Source organism: Macaca mulatta, chromosome 4 (genome assembly GCF_049350105.2).
Source record: "Macaca mulatta isolate MMU2019108-1 chromosome 4, T2T-MMU8v2.0, whole genome shotgun sequence".
NCBI lineage: Eukaryota > Metazoa > Chordata > Mammalia > Primates > Cercopithecidae > Macaca > Macaca mulatta.
Window position 1 is genome coordinate 172629802 of NC_133409.1, and position 17193 is coordinate 172646994.

At 43.5% G+C, this 17193-nt stretch overlaps 1 protein-coding gene and 2 long non-coding RNA genes across 6 annotated transcripts in view; 1 reads left to right on the forward strand and 2 right to left on the reverse strand.

Moving 5' to 3' along the window:
* Positions 1 to 3217, reverse strand: part of GCNT2 (glucosaminyl (N-acetyl) transferase 2) — a 109520-nt gene extending 106303 nt beyond the window's left edge. Inside the window, exon 1 of one of the 3 annotated variants that reach the window (XM_015135525.3) lies at positions 3112 to 3217. The gene's annotated coding sequence lies outside the window, so the exon portion shown is untranslated. Of the gene's footprint in view, positions 1 to 2946; positions 3084 to 3111 lie in introns of those variants that run through there. The other 2 variants (XM_078000962.1, XM_028847844.2) reach the window with 2 other exon arrangements.
* Positions 1 to 17193, reverse strand: part of LOC144340573 (uncharacterized) — a 309543-nt gene that overhangs the window by 176447 nt on the left and 115903 nt on the right. The gene's annotated exons all lie outside the window — the stretch shown is intronic.
* LOC144340574 (uncharacterized) lies at positions 3287 to 10119 on the forward strand. The gene is made up of 2 exons (XR_013416827.1): positions 3287 to 3444; positions 6664 to 10119. It is a non-coding gene; the product is annotated as an uncharacterized LOC144340574 (long non-coding RNA).

Here is a 17193-nt window from a genome sequence, read left to right on the forward strand (position 1 = left end):
GCTGAGGCAGGAGAATCGCTTGAACCTGGGAGGCGAAGGTTGCGATGAGCCGAGATCGTGCCATTGCACTCCAGCCCAGGCAACAAGAGCGAAACTCCGTTCCCAAAAACAAGCCCTGGATTATGTGTCAGAAAGTCTCCGTGGACCAAGGCCACTCTTGACAGGCTTGGAACCCTTGAATAAGTCATTTTATTTATAATCACAGCTTCTTCTTGGAGTGAATTTGAGAAAACAACACCCATTTGTTGAAAAACAAACCGAGATCCAGCGTGGATCTGGCAGGCTGGAAGGGACTCTGCAGTTACTTAGAGCCTCCAACTCCCAACTGTGGCTTCCTTCCTAGCTAGATCACCACGCCTCTTAGTCTTAGTCTGGCCTGCCTGCCTGCCTGCCTGCCTGCCTGCCTGCCTGCCTGCCTTCCTTCCTTCCTTCCTTCCTTCCTTCCTTCCTTCCTTCCTTCCTTCCCTCCCTCCCTCCCTCCCTCTCTCCCTCCCTCCCTCCCTCTCTCCCTCTCTCCCTCTCTCCTTCCTTCCTTCCTTCCTTCTTCTTCTTTTTCTTTTTCTTTCTTTCTTTTTTTTTTTTAGACAGAGTCTCGCACTTTCGCCCAGGCTGGAGTGCAGTGGCGCCATCTCGGCTCACTGCAAGCTCCGCCTCCCGGGTTCACGCCATTCTCCTGCCTCAGCCTCCCGAGTAGCTGGGACTACAGGCGCCGCCACCACGCCCGGCTAATGTTTTTGTATTTTTAGTAGAGACGGTGTTTCACCGTGTTAGCCAGGACAGTCTCAATCTCCCGACCTCGTGATCCGCCCGCCTCGGCCTCCCAAAGTGCTGGGATGACAGGCCTGAGCCAACGCGCCCAGCCAGGTTTTTCAAGTCTAAAGTCAAGGCAACAGCAATCTCCAGGTCATGCTGGGAGGATTCTGGAGGTAGGGCACTTAACGTCCTCAGCTCGGGGCTTGTAGAGAAGTCAGAGCTAATTCCAGACCTCGGTGGAAAGCTGCGGGGAAGAAGAGGCTACGAGGGGGAAATGAAGTGGGTTGTGATCGTTTAACAAAAAATAGCTGGGAAAAAATGTAATAGGAAAATATAAGAGAAAGCTGGTCCTTTTATTTTTCTTCTTTTGAGACGGATTTCGCTCTTGTTTCCCAGTCTGGAGTGTAATGATACCATCTAGGCTCACTGAAGCCTCCGTCTCCCCGGCTTAAGCAATTCTCCTGCCTCAGCCTCCTGAGCAGCTGGGATTACAGGCATGCGCCACCACACCTGGCTAATTTTTGTATTTTCTCTTTAGTAGAGATGGGGGTTTCACCATGCTGGTAGGCTGGTCTCGAACTCCTGATCTCAGGTGATCCACCTGACTCGGCTTCCCAAAGTGCTGGGATTACAGTCATGAGCTACACCGTGCCTGGCCGAAAGCCGGTCTTTTCAATCCAGTCAATTAAATAACTTTGAGGCAATGCAAGGCTAAGGACAGTTAAATAGCAGCTCAGTTACTAAGCAGAGTCCAGGCCTTAAAGGTACTTTCCACCTGCATTTGCACACGAAAAGATATCTGACAACTCCAGGCTTTCCAAGCCAGGGGCTAGGGGAGAAGCCAGAGAACCTCATACATTTTAGCAGTCTAATTTTACTGTTGCAGAAAGTTACCCCGGAGTTGAGGACTGAGTGTTTTCTCTAAGTTGGATATTATGAGAAGCTAGAACAGCAGCCCCATCTCGGTGCCCCGGGCTTTATTTGTTGTTTTCACCTTTGTGGAGTTTTGCTCTTACCCTCCAGCCCTCTATCCCTCAGAAAGTCCTTGATAGGATTTTAAAGTTACAGGAACCAAAAATCACCGCCATAGGTAGAATACCTCCACAAGGGAGACCTCAAGCTTCTGATCACTAAGAATAATTACATGAAAGAATGTAGCCTCCCTTCTTCCGATGATTGCAATATACTGTGCAATCAGAACAGAGTGCAAAGAAACAAATCCTTTACGCTACAGGGTCCCCAGGGCCTGGGATTACAGTCTCCCTATTTCTTCTGGAAAACCACAGCCTACAGGTAACTACCCTCTATTTGGCCAATCTGCTACCAGGTGCGGAAAGACTCTACAAGTGACGACTCTCAAAGGCCTACATTTAAAAACAAGGAAAACAGAAAAGTAGCTTTGAATTTGGCAAAACCTGAATTTACTTAGTAGACCTGTCTTTAATATCAGAAGGTGGGTTTTCATAGAATGGCAATATGGATCTGCTACTTTTCTACATGGCCCAGAGCTTCATTTTCAATTTTACCTATTATCAAATGAGGTTCATACGTCACAGGAATGTTTCAAAAGAACGAATTAAATAAAATACATTTTAGGCTGGGTACGGTGGCTCACGCCTGTAATCCCAGCACTTTAGGAGGCCGAGGCAGGTGGATCACATGGAGTCAGGAATTTGAGACCAGCCTGGCCAACATGATGAAACCCCGTCTCTACTAAAGATACAAAAATTAGACGGGCTTGGTGGCGCATGCCTGTAGTCCCGCTAGTCAGGAGGCTGAGGCAGGACCCAGGAGGTGGGGGTTGCAGTAAGCCGAGATTGCACCACCGTACTCTTGCCTGGGTGACAGAGTGAGACTATGTCTCAAAAAAAAAAAAAAAAAAATTTAAACGCCAGACAGTGCCAAGTACCTTGTCAAATTCTGGAAACATTTTCCCTTGCCTGAAGGGAACGGAGAAACATAAACTATGAAGTCTGAAGTGAGTGTTGTCCTTTCCTACAAAGTTAAAAGTTGTAACTGAGATATAGAAGGATACTAATGATTTAAAGAGACAGATGGAAAATCCTAGTGCCCAGTAGGCCCATCACGTAGTGAAACAACATACAAACATGCTATTCTTTGAAAAAAAAAAAACCTTTGGAAACAGAAATCTCATGACCAAATGACTCATTCAACATTTTTTGGCGTACTTACTTTATGCCCGGCATTGTGCTAGGTTCTGGAAATATAAAACATCCGTGCAGCCCATGTGAGTACCAGTCTATTGGACCTTAAACTGCTGTCAGGGATTTAACAGAGGTAACCCGGGAAGACCAGCTCCCTGCAGTTTCCTCCCTCCACCAGTTTCCCTGCACCTACCTCTCTCGGTTCCCAGGAGGATAAGATTGCCCAGAGGCGTCCAGCAGTGAACACAGTAAGCCTGTTTAAGATAAACGCAGTTTAACCCTAGTGTTTTAAGTGGAATAACAAAGGCTGGAATGTGAAAGAGGGAAGGTCTGTTTGCTTTCAGTCCCACCCCCAAGGCCTGCCCTGAGAGTCTCAGAGACAGAACTACTGGAGTCTGATTTCTTAAACTGCTGGATACCAGGTGCTACCTGACACCAGCTCATCCCCTGCCTCCAGAATCCTGGAGGGCTTTGAGTTGATCAATTTCCGCTCCAGGAATGTTATAAGAAGAAACTCCTCAGAAAGGTAACTGCCCTGGGTGTAATTGGGTTTTTCACGAGGACACTCCAAGATAGACCTCAGGATAATTATTTGGGTGTTTTCCTAAGACCACCCTCCATTTTGCCCCCTTAGAGGCTGCTTTATCCACAGGGGAAGTTTTGGATTCCCTCACAGACCCCTGTGTTTAAGGTTCCATCCTTACGTTTAGTTATTAGTAGGAAATCTTATAGTCTCTGCCCTAGGGTAACCCCTAACAGATTTAGATATGTGTTCTTCTCAAATGCGCCCCTCACTGAGGAAGGGAAATCCTAAGGTGGCAGTAGAATTTAGTAGAAAATACCCTGGGCATTTTCAGAAGGCACGTTCTCTCGTCTCTAATGCAAGCTGTAGATCTTGAGCAAGTCACTTCCTCTCTCTGAACCTCTGGCTTTTCCCAGGCCAGGCAAACAGGCTCTTTACATACCCTTTTAGGAATGAACTGATTCCTGTCCCAGGGAACAAGCTAGACATACCGTGTACTTAGCCGTGTGCCTCTCTTCTGCCAAACACTTTGCAGTTAGAAGCAGCTTATAAAATTTAGTGGGGATAAAGCAGGGCATGGTGGTGTGCACCTGCAGTTTCAGCTACTAGGGAGGCTGAGGCGGGAGGGTTGTTTGAGCCCAGGAATTCTGAGACCAGCCTGGGCAACATAGTGAGACATCAACTTAAAACAAAAATAAAAGAAAAAATCCAACGGAGTTAAAACAAACAAACAAAATTTTGCAGTCATAAAGCCAGGATAAACTGAAGAAATATTAAACTTTTGAACTTTTTTTTTTTTTTGTGACAGAGCAAGCCTTTGTCACCCAGTGCAGTGTCACAATCTCGGCTCACTGCAACCTCTGCCTCCTGGTTCAAGCAATTCTCCTGCCTTGGCCTCCCAAGCAGCTGGGACTACAGGCACCCGCCACTATGCCCAGCTAATTTTTGTATTTTTAGTACAGAAAGGGTTTCATCATGTTGACCAGGATGATCTTGAACTCCTGGACTCAAGTGACCCAACCCCCTCGGCCTCCCAAAGTGCTCGGATTACAGGCGTGAGCCACCATACCCAGCCCAAATCAATAATTGTTTTTCTTTTCTTTTCTTTTTTTTGGGGGGGGAGGGGGAGGGGACCGAGTTTCGCTCTTGTTGCCCAGGCTGGAGTGCAATGGCACGATCTCGGCTCACTGCAATCTCCGCCTCCCAGGTTCAAGCAATTCTCCTGTCTCAGCCTCCGAGTAGCTGGGATTACAGGCATGCACCACCACACCCAGCTAATTTTTTGTATTTTTAGTAGAGACGGGGTTTCTCCATGTTGGTCAGGCTGGTCTTGAACTCCTGACCTCAGGTGATCCACCCGCCTCGGCCTCCCAAAGTGCTGGGATTACAGGTGTGAGCCACCGCACCTGGCCTCTTTTTCTTTTCTTTTCTCTCTTTTTTTTTTTTTTTTTTTTTTTTGAGATGGAGTCTTGCTCTGTTGCCCAGGCTGCAATGCAGTGGTGCGATATCGGCTCACTGGAAACTCTGCCTCCCGGGTTGAAGCAATTCTCTATCTCAGCCTCCCGAGTAGCTGGGATTACAGACGCCTGCCATCACGCCAGGCTGTTTTTTTATATTTTTAGTAGAGATGGGGTTTCACCATGTTGGCCAGGCTGATCTCAAACTCCTGACCTCAAGTGATCTGCCTGGTCTCCCAAAGTGCTGGGATTACAGGCATGAGCCACCCTGCCTGGCCAAATCAACAATTCTTAAAATGACCTATTTTGAAAAGACTAAAAGAAGCCCAACTCTTTTAACGGAATTTTTTTTAGAGTTTTAGGATTATGAGAAATTTTACTTTCTTCTTCATATTTTTTTCCTATTTTCCATGTTTTCTAAAATGGTCATGAATTATTTTTTTCTAATTGGAAAGGAACCATTTTAATGGTCATGCCTGGTTATCTTCTCCTTCATCTTACCCTGCACCGCGTGTGTGGGGCCCAGATCTGCAATTCAGCTTCCTCATGAACGCATGACTCATCATTTCTTCATGGCCTGTCATTCCGTACTATTTGTAAAAGTATTAAAAATAGAGACCAGTCTATGGGAATTTTGCTGGAGAGGTAAATAAAATGCTCCACACAATTCTATGCCTTTTACCAACAAAGGAATAAAATCATCAAATATCCAAGTATACATCAGTATTTTGCAAACCCAGAGTCTGGTGATGAAAGTAGGGAAAAAACGATGACTGTTCTGGAGATTCAGGACTGGGTCTACTTATTGGGAAAGAGCCAGTTAAGTCAAATCATTGCAGCAGGGGGCAATTTTTTCCTTGAGAAATAAGCTAACAGTATATTTAGTGACACATAGAAGCATGATTTATTTTATTCATTCATTCATTCATTCATTCATTCATTCATTCATTCATTCATTGAGATGGAGTCTTGCCGTGCCACCCAGGCTGGAGTGCAGTGCTGCAATCTTGGCTCACTGTAGCCTCCACCTCCCAAGTTCAAGCAATTTTCCTGTCTTGGCCTCCTCAGTAGCTGGGATTACAGGCCAGTGCCACCACACCCAGCTGATTTTTGTATTTTTAGTAGAGACAGGGTTTCACCATGTTGGCCAGGCTGGTCTCAAACTCCTGACCTCAAGTGATCCTCCCACCTCAGCCTCCCAAAGTGCTGGGATTACAGGCATGAGCCACCGCGCCTGGCCGGAAGTATAATTTATTTTATATTAATTCATTGAAACAGATATGCAAAGCAGTCAACAGGATATTCATTAAGTCTAGAAACATAGGTGGGTATACATAACTTCATCAAGACCATTTTCAATGTGTAACACACATGTGCACATTCACACACACTTTAGACTGTATGTAGATTGGAAATCAAGTTCCACATACCTGGAATCCTACTGAGTGTCACCCAGAAATGCTCATCAGGAGAGGAGGTGTCTTTTGACCACTCAAGAAAATCAATGGCCCTTTGTTTTGAAGAACAAAATTAGCAAATTCCCTTGTAAGGACCACATAGGCAGAGCCAAAGTCAATTGTCAGATGGTGGGGAGGAGGCATTTTTCTCACCCAAGTCCACAGCATGAAGGAAAACAAATTGTATCTCTGCTCCAAGTGCATGTATTTGGTCCTTCTGATAATGTGAGGAGGAGGCAGCACCCTGGGGGTGATATTTGTCCTTTTCAGTCCCCTCAATACCGAACTATTTCCCTGTTGGTTTTCAGGGGGAATTCTTGCCCACGGGTGTTGACGACATACTTCCAGGGAACCTCAAAGGCCACAGGTCGTTCAGGCAATGCAGGTCAGCCTGGAGCCTGGAGATCCCCGTGTAGACCACAGACTCCCTCTTAGAAGCCACAAAGACGTTTGGGAAGCAGCTCAGTAGCTTTCTTCCAGCGTCTTTGAAAGCGACTGGGACCTTCTGATCCACATGAACACAGTAGATGTTCTGGGGAGTGTAGATGGCCCTGAAGAGCCTTTCAAATGTATCAGAGTCTTTGTGGATGGCAATGACATAGGCCAGTGGGAACTCGGCTTCGTCTTCGGACAGAGGTTCCATTATGTAGTGATTTCGGATCAAGTATTGCTGGCAAGTTACAATTCTCAATGGCGTCACTGGTATATTTTCATTGAAGAACATTTTCTTGCCTGTCACAATCGTGCCACACACTTCTGCAAGGACTGAAGAGTTTGAGGTTTTCCCCTGTGGAAGGTGTTTTTGCAGGATTAAATGGTTGGTATACAGGAATAAAAGAGTTATGGACATGGCCATAAGCCCTAGGACCACCTCAAATGCCTTCACCTTCAGTTTTCCTGTGGCCTCTTCTTGGTTCATCACTCACCTCATTTTATGCCATTGCTGAAGTCAGTCTGCAGTTCCCTGCCCAGACTTGAGAAATCTGCTCTAGCAACTTATTTTCAGCAAGAAGGGCAATATGACCATTTACTTAAAAGAAGGAGGATCAACCACAAGTCGGTAACTCTTCTCTTATATTGAAAAAAAAATCAGGTGACTCTTTGAACATGAGCCAGTGGGGCCAGCTGACCACTTCGCGAACGCCAGGCACATTTGGGCACCTCTGTCTAAGTCAACCACAAATTAAGACCCTAGCAAATCGGCCACAACTGCCAGCTCAGGGTGTTTTCCCACGTAGAGTAAGGGTGGAATGTGTGTTCATTCGGCACCTCTTTTCCCCATGCAGAGCCACCATCACCATCACTGACGTCACCTTTGAATACAAGGGACACTATATTTCTTCAATTTCAGGCAATCACAGTTGTCCTGAGGTAGGTCACCATTTACGTGGACAGCACCCAGAACTCCTCAATAGTGGGGTCTCTTTACCTAAAAATAAAGATCAAGAATTTATAGTATTTCAGGATTGGAAGGAATCTTGCAGATTTTTCCCACCAACTTATTCAGTTTACAAATGAAGGACACTGACAATGAACTATAATGACTACTCTATCACACCTTGTCTCCATTTTCTCACTGATGGCCTGAGAGGTAAGCATTGACATTATATCCACTTTGCACATGAAGAAATTAAACCCAAAGATATGCTAGCTTGCCTGATATCCAGTAATTAGTTAAGGGTAGCATGGGGTTTTGAAACCTAACTCCTCCTCTTCTTTTTTTCTTAGAGATAGGGTCTGGGTCTGTGCCCAGGCTGGAGTGCAATGGCACAATCATGGCTCACTGCAACATCAACTTCCTGGACTCAAACCATCCTCCTGCCTCAGTCTCCTGAGTAGCTGGGACTACAGGTGCCAGCCACATTGCTTGGCTAATTAAAATAAGGGTTTTTTTTTTTTTTCTTTTCTTTTCTTTTCTTTTTCTTTTTTCTTTTTTTTTTTTTTTGAGACAGAGTTTCGCTGTTGTTGCCCAGGCTGGAGTGCAATGGTGCGATCTCAGTTCATTGCAACCTCTGCCTCCCAGGTTCAAGCAATTTCCTGCCTCAGCCTCCCCAGTAGCTGGAATTACACTCATCCACCACCATGCCCAGCTAATTTTTGTATTTTTAGTACAGAAGTGGTTTCACCATATTGGCCAGGCTGGTCTTGAACTCCTGACCTCAGGTGATCCACCCGCCTCGGCCTCCCAAAGTGCTGGGATTACAGGAGTGAGCCACTGGGCCTGGACTTAAAATTTTTTTTGTAGAGACAGGGTCTCACTATGTTGCCCAGGCTGGTCTTGAACTCCTAGGCTCAAAGAACCCTCCTTCCTTCACCTCCCAAAGGGATTATAAGCATGAGCCACTGTGCCTAGCTGCAAGCTTATCTCTTCTGACTGCGTAGGCCATCTACCTGGAATATTCTCTCCCCCTGCCTTGTCTTGAGTTCCTACTCATCTTTCAGGTCCCTATGTGACACTGCTTCCCTGGTGACCCTTCCTTGCTCTTCCAAGTTAGGGTTAGAAGCCCTTCACCTGCCCTAATAAAACCTTGTACTCCTACAATTGCTTGTTTGTTTGCTCTACCACTAGTCCGTGGAGGACTATTTGTTTTTAAAACAAAAAATTAATATTTTATTTTTTAATGTATGATTTACAGGTAATAAGTATACATATTTATGGGGTGCAGCATGATGTTCCAATACATGTATACATTGTGTAATGATCAAATCATGGTAATTAGCATATCCATCACTTTAGACATTTATTGTTTCTTTGTTATCAGAACATTCGAAAACTGCTCTTCCAGGTATTTTGAAATATACAATGCATTGTCATTAACTGTAATCCTCCTCCTATGCAATAGAACTCCAGAGCTTATTCTTCCTCTCTAACTAGAGCTTGGCACCTGTTGACCAATCTCTCATCACCCCCTGCTCCTTTCCCTTCCCACTCTCTGGTAACCACTGTGTTCTATTCTCTACTTCTATGATAACAACTTTTTAGATTCCACATAAGTGAGATCATGCAATATTTGTCTCTCTGTGCCTGGTTTATTTCACTCAACATAATGTCCCATGGAGAACTATTTCTGTCTACTGGTCACTGCATTTTCAACACCTTGCTTATGGTAGGCACTCACTGAATTAAGTTCAGTCACTCTTCTTTCCTCTATACCAGAGATCAGCAAAACCACAGCTGGGGGGTCCAATCTGGCTCACTACATGTTTTTAGACAATCTCTCAGCTAGAATGGTTTTATATTTTAAAATGGTTGGGAGAAAATCCAAAGAAGAAAAATATTTTGTGACACATGAAAATTACATGAAATTCAAATTTCAGTGTCCATAAATACAATTTTATTGGCACACAGCGGTGCTCATTTGTTTACACAGGGCCTATGGCTGCTTTCACATTACATTAACAGGGTTGAGTTGTTGCCACATCTGGCCACCAAAGCTTAAAATCTTTTCCATCTGGCCTTTACCAGAAAAGGTTTGCTAACCCTCTCCTCTGTATCTACGGATGTCCCTTGCATACCTTTGTGTTTGCACAACATCAAGATAGCGATTGTGGACTTGATACCATTTTACAACTTTTTGCTTTATTTTCAAGATTTCCTTGTGAATGCCAGAATGACATGATGTTTGGTAGCAAAGCATGAGCTTCAAAGAGAGATTTGTGTGGGTCTAGATCCTGGCTTTGCTGATTCCTAGTTGTGTGACGTTGGGCAAATCACTTTTCCTTTCTGTCTTAGTTTCTTTGTAAAATAAAGATAATACCAGTAGGACTGTTTTGTGAGTTGATGTGTTAATAAGTAGAATGCACTCTGAGCGGTATTCACGTGTAGTGAATACTCTGAAATGCTGGCTATTCTTACTGGGCATGGTCACTTCTAGGGCCTACCTGTACCGCCAGTGAACTGGAAACTCACTCCACTGCACTTTGCCTGACACTGGGTGGCCCAAGCTTTGGCGAGATGCAGTGCTGCCACACAGTGGCTCTGTAAGGGGTGGCTTGGCACACTCTTCCTTTCTTTTAGGTGATTGCAAATCTATGGATGAGAGCAAGGGAGAGTTTTCACACCATCATAGCATTTTATTCCTCACCTGACTGGGAGCAGCTCGAAGGAAAGGACATGTCTCCAAAGATATGAGGAATATTCAATGTGGCATTTGAGGCGCATGGAAAAACCTGCCTATCCCAAGGTCGCAGCCCCATCAGCCAGCCAAGGGTTCCACAATGACCCTTAAGAGGTTTCATAAGGAAGCTAATTGCTTAAATAAGATTTGAGTCAAGAAGGATGACCTAGCAATAACCTCTATATATCTCATTACACCATGAGTAAGTAATCAATGCCATCCAATAGAGGTTCTGGAAAAATGGGACCAGAGACAGGTTAGATTAGATGGAAGAAAAGGCCTTCCATCTAAGCAAGGCCTGGCATGTGGGATGCTAACGAGGGCCCTCTGGACTGTGCTGGCAGGGCGGGTTAAGCAGCTGGGAGAGAACGTGAAGGTGGAAAGGCACCCCAGGGTGACGTGCCATCACTTAGGTTTTATTTATTTATTTATTTACTTACTTACTTACTTAGAGACCAAGTCTCCCTTTGTCGCCCAGGCTGGGGTGCAGTGGCACGATCTCGGCTCACTGCAACCTCTGCCTCCCAGACTCAAGCAATTTTCTTGCCTCAGCCTCCCAAGTCGCTGGGACTACAGGTGTGCACCACCATGCATAGCTAATTTTTGTACTTTTAGTAGAGACAGGGTTTCACCATGTTGGCCAGGCTGGTCTTGAACTTCTGACCTCAGGGGATCTGCCCGCCTCAGCCTCCCAAAATGCTGGGATTACAGGCGTGAGCCACTGCACCTGACCAGGTTGTTTTCAGAATTAGAGATGAATCTTAAAAATCAAAATTTCCCCAGTATTCCAGGCACACTCAAAGCAAAATTAAATGAAGGTTCGGCATTCCTAGTCTGAAAATCTGAGATCTGAAATGCTCCAAAATCCAAAATGTTTTGAGAGTTGATGTGGCACCATCAGTGGAAAATTCCACACATGACTTCATACAATAGGTCGCAATCTAATAGCAGTCAAAACTTTGCTTCTTGGACACAATTATTGAAAATGTTGTATAAAATGATCTCTAGGCTATGTGCATAAGGTGTATATGAAATATAAATGAATTTTATGTTCAGACTCGGACATCTCATTATGTATATGCAAATATTCCAAACTAGAAAACATTTGAAATTCAGAACACCTCTGGTCCCGAGCGTTTTGGATATGGCATACTCAACCTGTAGTTTCATTTTAATTATTTTGATGTAACTTAACTGAGCATCAAGTTTTAAATTTCTTTTTTTTTTTAATTCAGAAAACTTAAATGGCTACGTAAGAGGACAGTCCAGTGACAGACATGGAAAGAGGCTTAGAGGTCATCTCACCCATCACACCATTTTACAGAGGAAAGCAAAATGCCATCCAGAAAAGGAAAGTCACAAAGCCATCTAGCCCCAGACCTGGGAGTGGCAGCTGAGCATAACTGGTCAGACACAAGAAGCTGCTTCCAAAAGCGTTTCCTTTCATTTGTCCTACAGCAAAGACGCCAGAAAACAAAATTTTATAAGCATGTCTCTAGCTCTAACTCACTATTCAACTAAAGGACAAATTAAATCGGGAATGAGATAATCTTAACTTCATGAGATTTGTTCTTATATGCAGTTTCTACCCTGAGAAACCAATCTATGCTAAAGATAATATTTGTGCTTTTCAACGAGGCTGGTAAAATATTTGCACTTTGAACCTCAGAGCGATAACATTTATTCACTCGGGTGAATCTTATCAGGATTAGGTAAATATAATCAAAGCAAAACAAAAATGATTTGGGAAACTTTGTGACCAAAATCAACAGGTGTATTCAATACTCCTTTGAAGGTCACCTAATTCTAATAACATTTACATTTATAAATGTCCTCTAAATCTTTTATCTTCTGCAAATAAATTATTTCTCACAATTCCAAGGTTAGTTCAATACATCAGCCTATTTTCAAGCACGTACTCAGTGTCTCCAGGATGAGGACATATTGTGGGGTTTTTCACACTTCTCTCTCCCATCACCCGCCCCTCTCCTTCCATATTTAACATATTGTTGCATTTCTGTCAAATTAGCTGGGATGGAAGAGTAGTGTTTTATCAGGTGTACACACTGCCATAGGAACCTGGAAACTTCAAATTCTATCCCTAATCACTAATGTTGAAGACTTGATAAAAGAGTTTTTTGTTTTGTTTTTATTTATTTATTTATTTATTTTGTGAAATCTAGCTCTGTTGCCCAGGCTGGAGTGCAGTGGTGCAATTATCTGCTCACTGCAACCACTGCCTCCTGGGTTCAAGCAATTCTCCTGCCTCAGCTTCCTGAGTAGCTGGGATTACAGACATGTGCCACCACGCCCAGCTAATTTTTTGTAGTTTTAGTAGAGATGGGGTTTCATTGTGTTGGCCAGGCTGGTCTCAAACTCCTGACCTCAAGTGATCCACCTGCCTCGGCCTCCCAATGTGCTGGGATTACAGGCATGAGCCACCGTGCCCGGCCTGAACAGTTTTAAAAACTGTGTAAATAACACCTACCATAAAATTTACCATCTGAACCACCTTTGAGTTGCAATAGAGTAGTGTTAACTCTGTTGCATATTGTTGTATGACAGATGTCTCGAACTTTCTCACCTTTGCATAATTGAAACTTCAGACCCATCAAAGAACAACTCTCCATTTCCTCTCCCCCCAGCTCCTGGCAACCACATTCTGCTTTCTGTTTTCATGAGTTTGATTACTTTAAATACCCCACATTCGTGAAATCATGTAGTAGTTTTCTTTTTGTGACTGGCTAATTTCACTTAGCATAATGTTTCCTAAGCATCTTTGACACACATGGGTCTACCCAACAAACATGAGCTGAGGGCCTAGAGCTGGCTAACATTGCCAGGAATAGCTGTTGTACTAGAAAAATCTACTTGTAAAATGGTAACAATAGCAGTATGGATTTGTAGAGGGTTTTCACACATACTATGTCATCATCATTTAAAGCAGGGTTGCTCACCCTCAGCACTATCAATATTTTAGACCAGATAATTGTCTGTGGTGGGGGCTGTCCTGTTCATTGTTGGATGTTTAGCAGCATACCTGGTGTCTACCCACTAGATGCCAGTAGCATCTTCCCCTTCCAGCTGTGACAACCAAAAATGTCTCCAGACATTGCTAAATGTCCCCTATGGGACAACCTTGGACCAATAAGCTACCTTCCAAAAGAAGTAAAATGCAGCTAGCAAAACTATGTGAGGTTTGTATAATGACTTGTAATACCAGGGCATGATGACATGCACCTGTAGTACCAGCTACTGGGGAGGCTGAGGTGGGAGGATTGCTGGAGCCCAGGAGTTCAAGGCTGCAGTGCATTGTGATCCAGCCTGTGAATAGCCACTTACTCCAGCCTAGGCAACATAGCAAGATCTGCTCTCTAAAAAGCAAAACAAACAAAAACAGTGTTTGAAGCTACTTGGCACATAACAGGCACTTAATAAATAAGAGTTGTTATTATTTAATAACATCATATGAAATACATGAAATTGAGTAGCTGGATATTGAGTAAAACCCAGTAATGGGACATTGAGCAACAGAGGTTCACTGGATAGGAACTGAAATATTTTTATTCGAAATCTGCCTCTACTTCTAATTAGATGTGTGATGTTGGCAAAATCACTGAGTCTCTTTGGGTCCCAGTTCTACCAACTGTTAAGGGAGATTAAATAAACTTGCCCTGTGTACTTTATAAGGTTATAATGATATTAAAGTTATATAATAAAAGGAAGGTACTTTGAAAGTAGGAACTTGTTACACACGCAAGCCATTGTTATGATGTAAATTTTCTGTAACAACTTTATTGAAACTTAATTCATATACCATACAATTCTCCCATTTGAAATGTACAGTTCAGTGGTTTTCAGTATATTCACACAAGGTTGTGCAACCGTCATCTCCATCTAATTCCACAATATTTGTATTATCCCAAAAGAAACCATCCAACCATTACGTCCCTGTCCCACCTCCCTGGGTCCCCGAGAGCTGCTAATCTACCTTCTGATTCTAAAGTTTCTCCTATTCTGAACATTTCACAACTAGAATATGGTATAAATTTTAATAGTTCCCTTCACAGTACTGTAACAGTCTAAGCTGTCTCACATCTTTTTTGGAAGAGAAGAAGTGTGTTTGTTTTGTTAGAGTAAACAATAGCATTCTTTTTGTCAAGAATATTTTATATATATATAGTTAAAATGCATTATTTATATTTATATGTGTGTATATATATATATACACATATATATATATATATTTTTTTGAGACAGAGTCTCGCTCTGTCACCCAGGCTGGAGTGCAGTAGCGCAATCTCAGCCCACTGCAACCTCCACCTCCAGGGTTCAAGTGATTCTCCTGCCTCAGCCTCCTGAGTAGCTGGGATTACAGGTGCACACCACCATGCCCAGCTAATTTTTGCCTTTTTAGTAGAGACGGGCTTTCACCATGTTGGCCAGGCTGGTCTCGAGCTCCTGACCTCAGGTGATCTGCCTGCCTCGGTCTCTCCAAGTGCTGGGATTACAGGCATGAGCCACTGTGCCCAGCCATATTTTAACAATATTTGTATCACAGAAATAGCTCAGGGATAGAATATAACAATATTTGTATCACAGAAATAGCTCAGGGATAGAATAAGTGTTCTAGAATTATCACCATGCTGCTCAGTGAATGTTTGTCAAACCACATTTGTGACTGAAGCCCACGTAGAAAAGACTTGTGAAATAGTATTATGGAAGCACCCTCATATTCCTGCCACCAGTAAGGATTTTCCTTTGTTCTTTCATGTTCATGTTTGCTTTAGTTCTAAGACCCACAGGGGGCCCGTTTATTCCCAGCTAGTTTGCATAAGAAAGGACAGCTTGTGAAATACTCTATGAACAGGTTTGGCCAATCAAACATTCAGAGTGGCGTTGTCAGGAAGCTTGCCTCTCACCAGAAGGGGCACATCTGGGAGTTCTCACTGTACTAGGCCATCGCCGGGTGGAGATCAGGCAGCTCCAATGGAATACTTGAAAGTGGTTAAGAACAGACCCATTGTGATCCCTTTTTTTGTTTTTGGTAGAGTCTCACCATCTTGCCCAGGCTGGTTTCAAACTCCTGGGCTCAAGCAATCCTTTCACTTTGGCCTCCCAAAGTGCTGAGATTATAGGCTTGGGTCACCATGCTTGGCCCCTAATTTTTAATATTTATTCATGCTCTACTTAAGAAATGCCTTTCCTATACCAAGGACTGAGGTAGATATGTGCTACGTACTTGAAATACAGGGGTGAGAGACAGTTACAGTTTTTTTTTTTTTTTTTGAGACAGAGTCTCACTCTGTCACTAAGGCTGTAGTGCAGTGGCATATCTCAGCTCACTGCAACCTCTGCCTCCCGGGTTCAAGCCATTCTCCTGCCTCAGCCTCCTCAGTAGCTGGGACTACAGGTGCCTGCCACCGCACCCAGCTAACCTTTGTATTTTTAGTAGAGACGGGGTTTTACCATGTTGGTCATGGTGGTCTCAAACTCCTGACCTCAGGTGATCCGACTGCCTGGGCCTCCCAACATGTTGGAATTACAGGAGTGAGCCACCGTGCCCGGCCCAGACACATTTCTTGCTACACAGATGCACACACATACTTTCGCACATACACAGAATAAAAAGACGGGGATGTATACACAAGAATGTTAACAGTGGTTCTCACTGAGTTGTAGCATTATGGATTATTTTTATTACTTTTACTCTATTCCAGAGCTTGCACTGCTTTTATAAGCGGGAAAAAGATTTTGTTCAGTCTCAATTTGCAGAGCTTATTTCTGAAATACAGAAATGTCAAAGTGGAAACCGCATCTGCTCCAGGAGCATCACAGTGGACCAAATACCAGTCCTGAGACAGTACCGTGTTTCAAACTACGGCACTTCAAACTGAAATCCCAGAGACTTCTGGGCAGTTTCTATTCATGCAAAGAGAAAAAAATATATCGTCTGGTATTTTTATGAAGTTCTTTTCTGTGTTCTGAAAAACTTAATTCACTTTAATGAAATTAAGAGATTAATCAAGAATAAATTGAAACACTATCCATTTCTCTATATATTCTTTCCAGATCCAGGAGAGGGTGTGGTGGAGGGAAGCAGTCATTTCCGGCCCTCCTTTGCCTTCTGATCTCCTGGCCACTGAAGCGCACAGGCCAACGCCACATTTAATAACCTTCAGAGACAGATGCTTGTAAAGTGGAGCCCTGGCGTGATTAATTCAAACAGTGCCTAAAATCAGTGTTTTTGTTTTATTGCCTTATATTTGAAGTTTAAGTGTCTACTGGTTATTGATAACTTTTACTATGGATTTACTCATACAAAAATAAATGTCTACTGGTTATTGATCAACTTTTATTATGGATTTACTCACACAAAAAGGCGATTTGAAAAAGGCTAATCCTTCCCATCCTGAAGGTTGATGGCTTAAACTAGCTCAGAAGATCTGAGAAGCAGTAAAGAAACTTGCTTGGCTTTATTTCTCCCAGTGTTGCCCCAACTCATTTTTTTAGCTAAGTTTCTTTTTTATTTTGAGACGAGGTCTTGCTTTGTCAGCCAAGCTGGAGTATGGCTCACTGAAGCCTCAACCTTCCGGGCTCAAGCAATCCTCCTGCCTCAGCCTCCCAAAGTTGAAGTGCTAGTATGACAGGTGTGAGCCACCACGAGTGGCCATATGTGAGCTTGTTTGACAATACAGTCCCCTTTGGTAGGGTAATGTC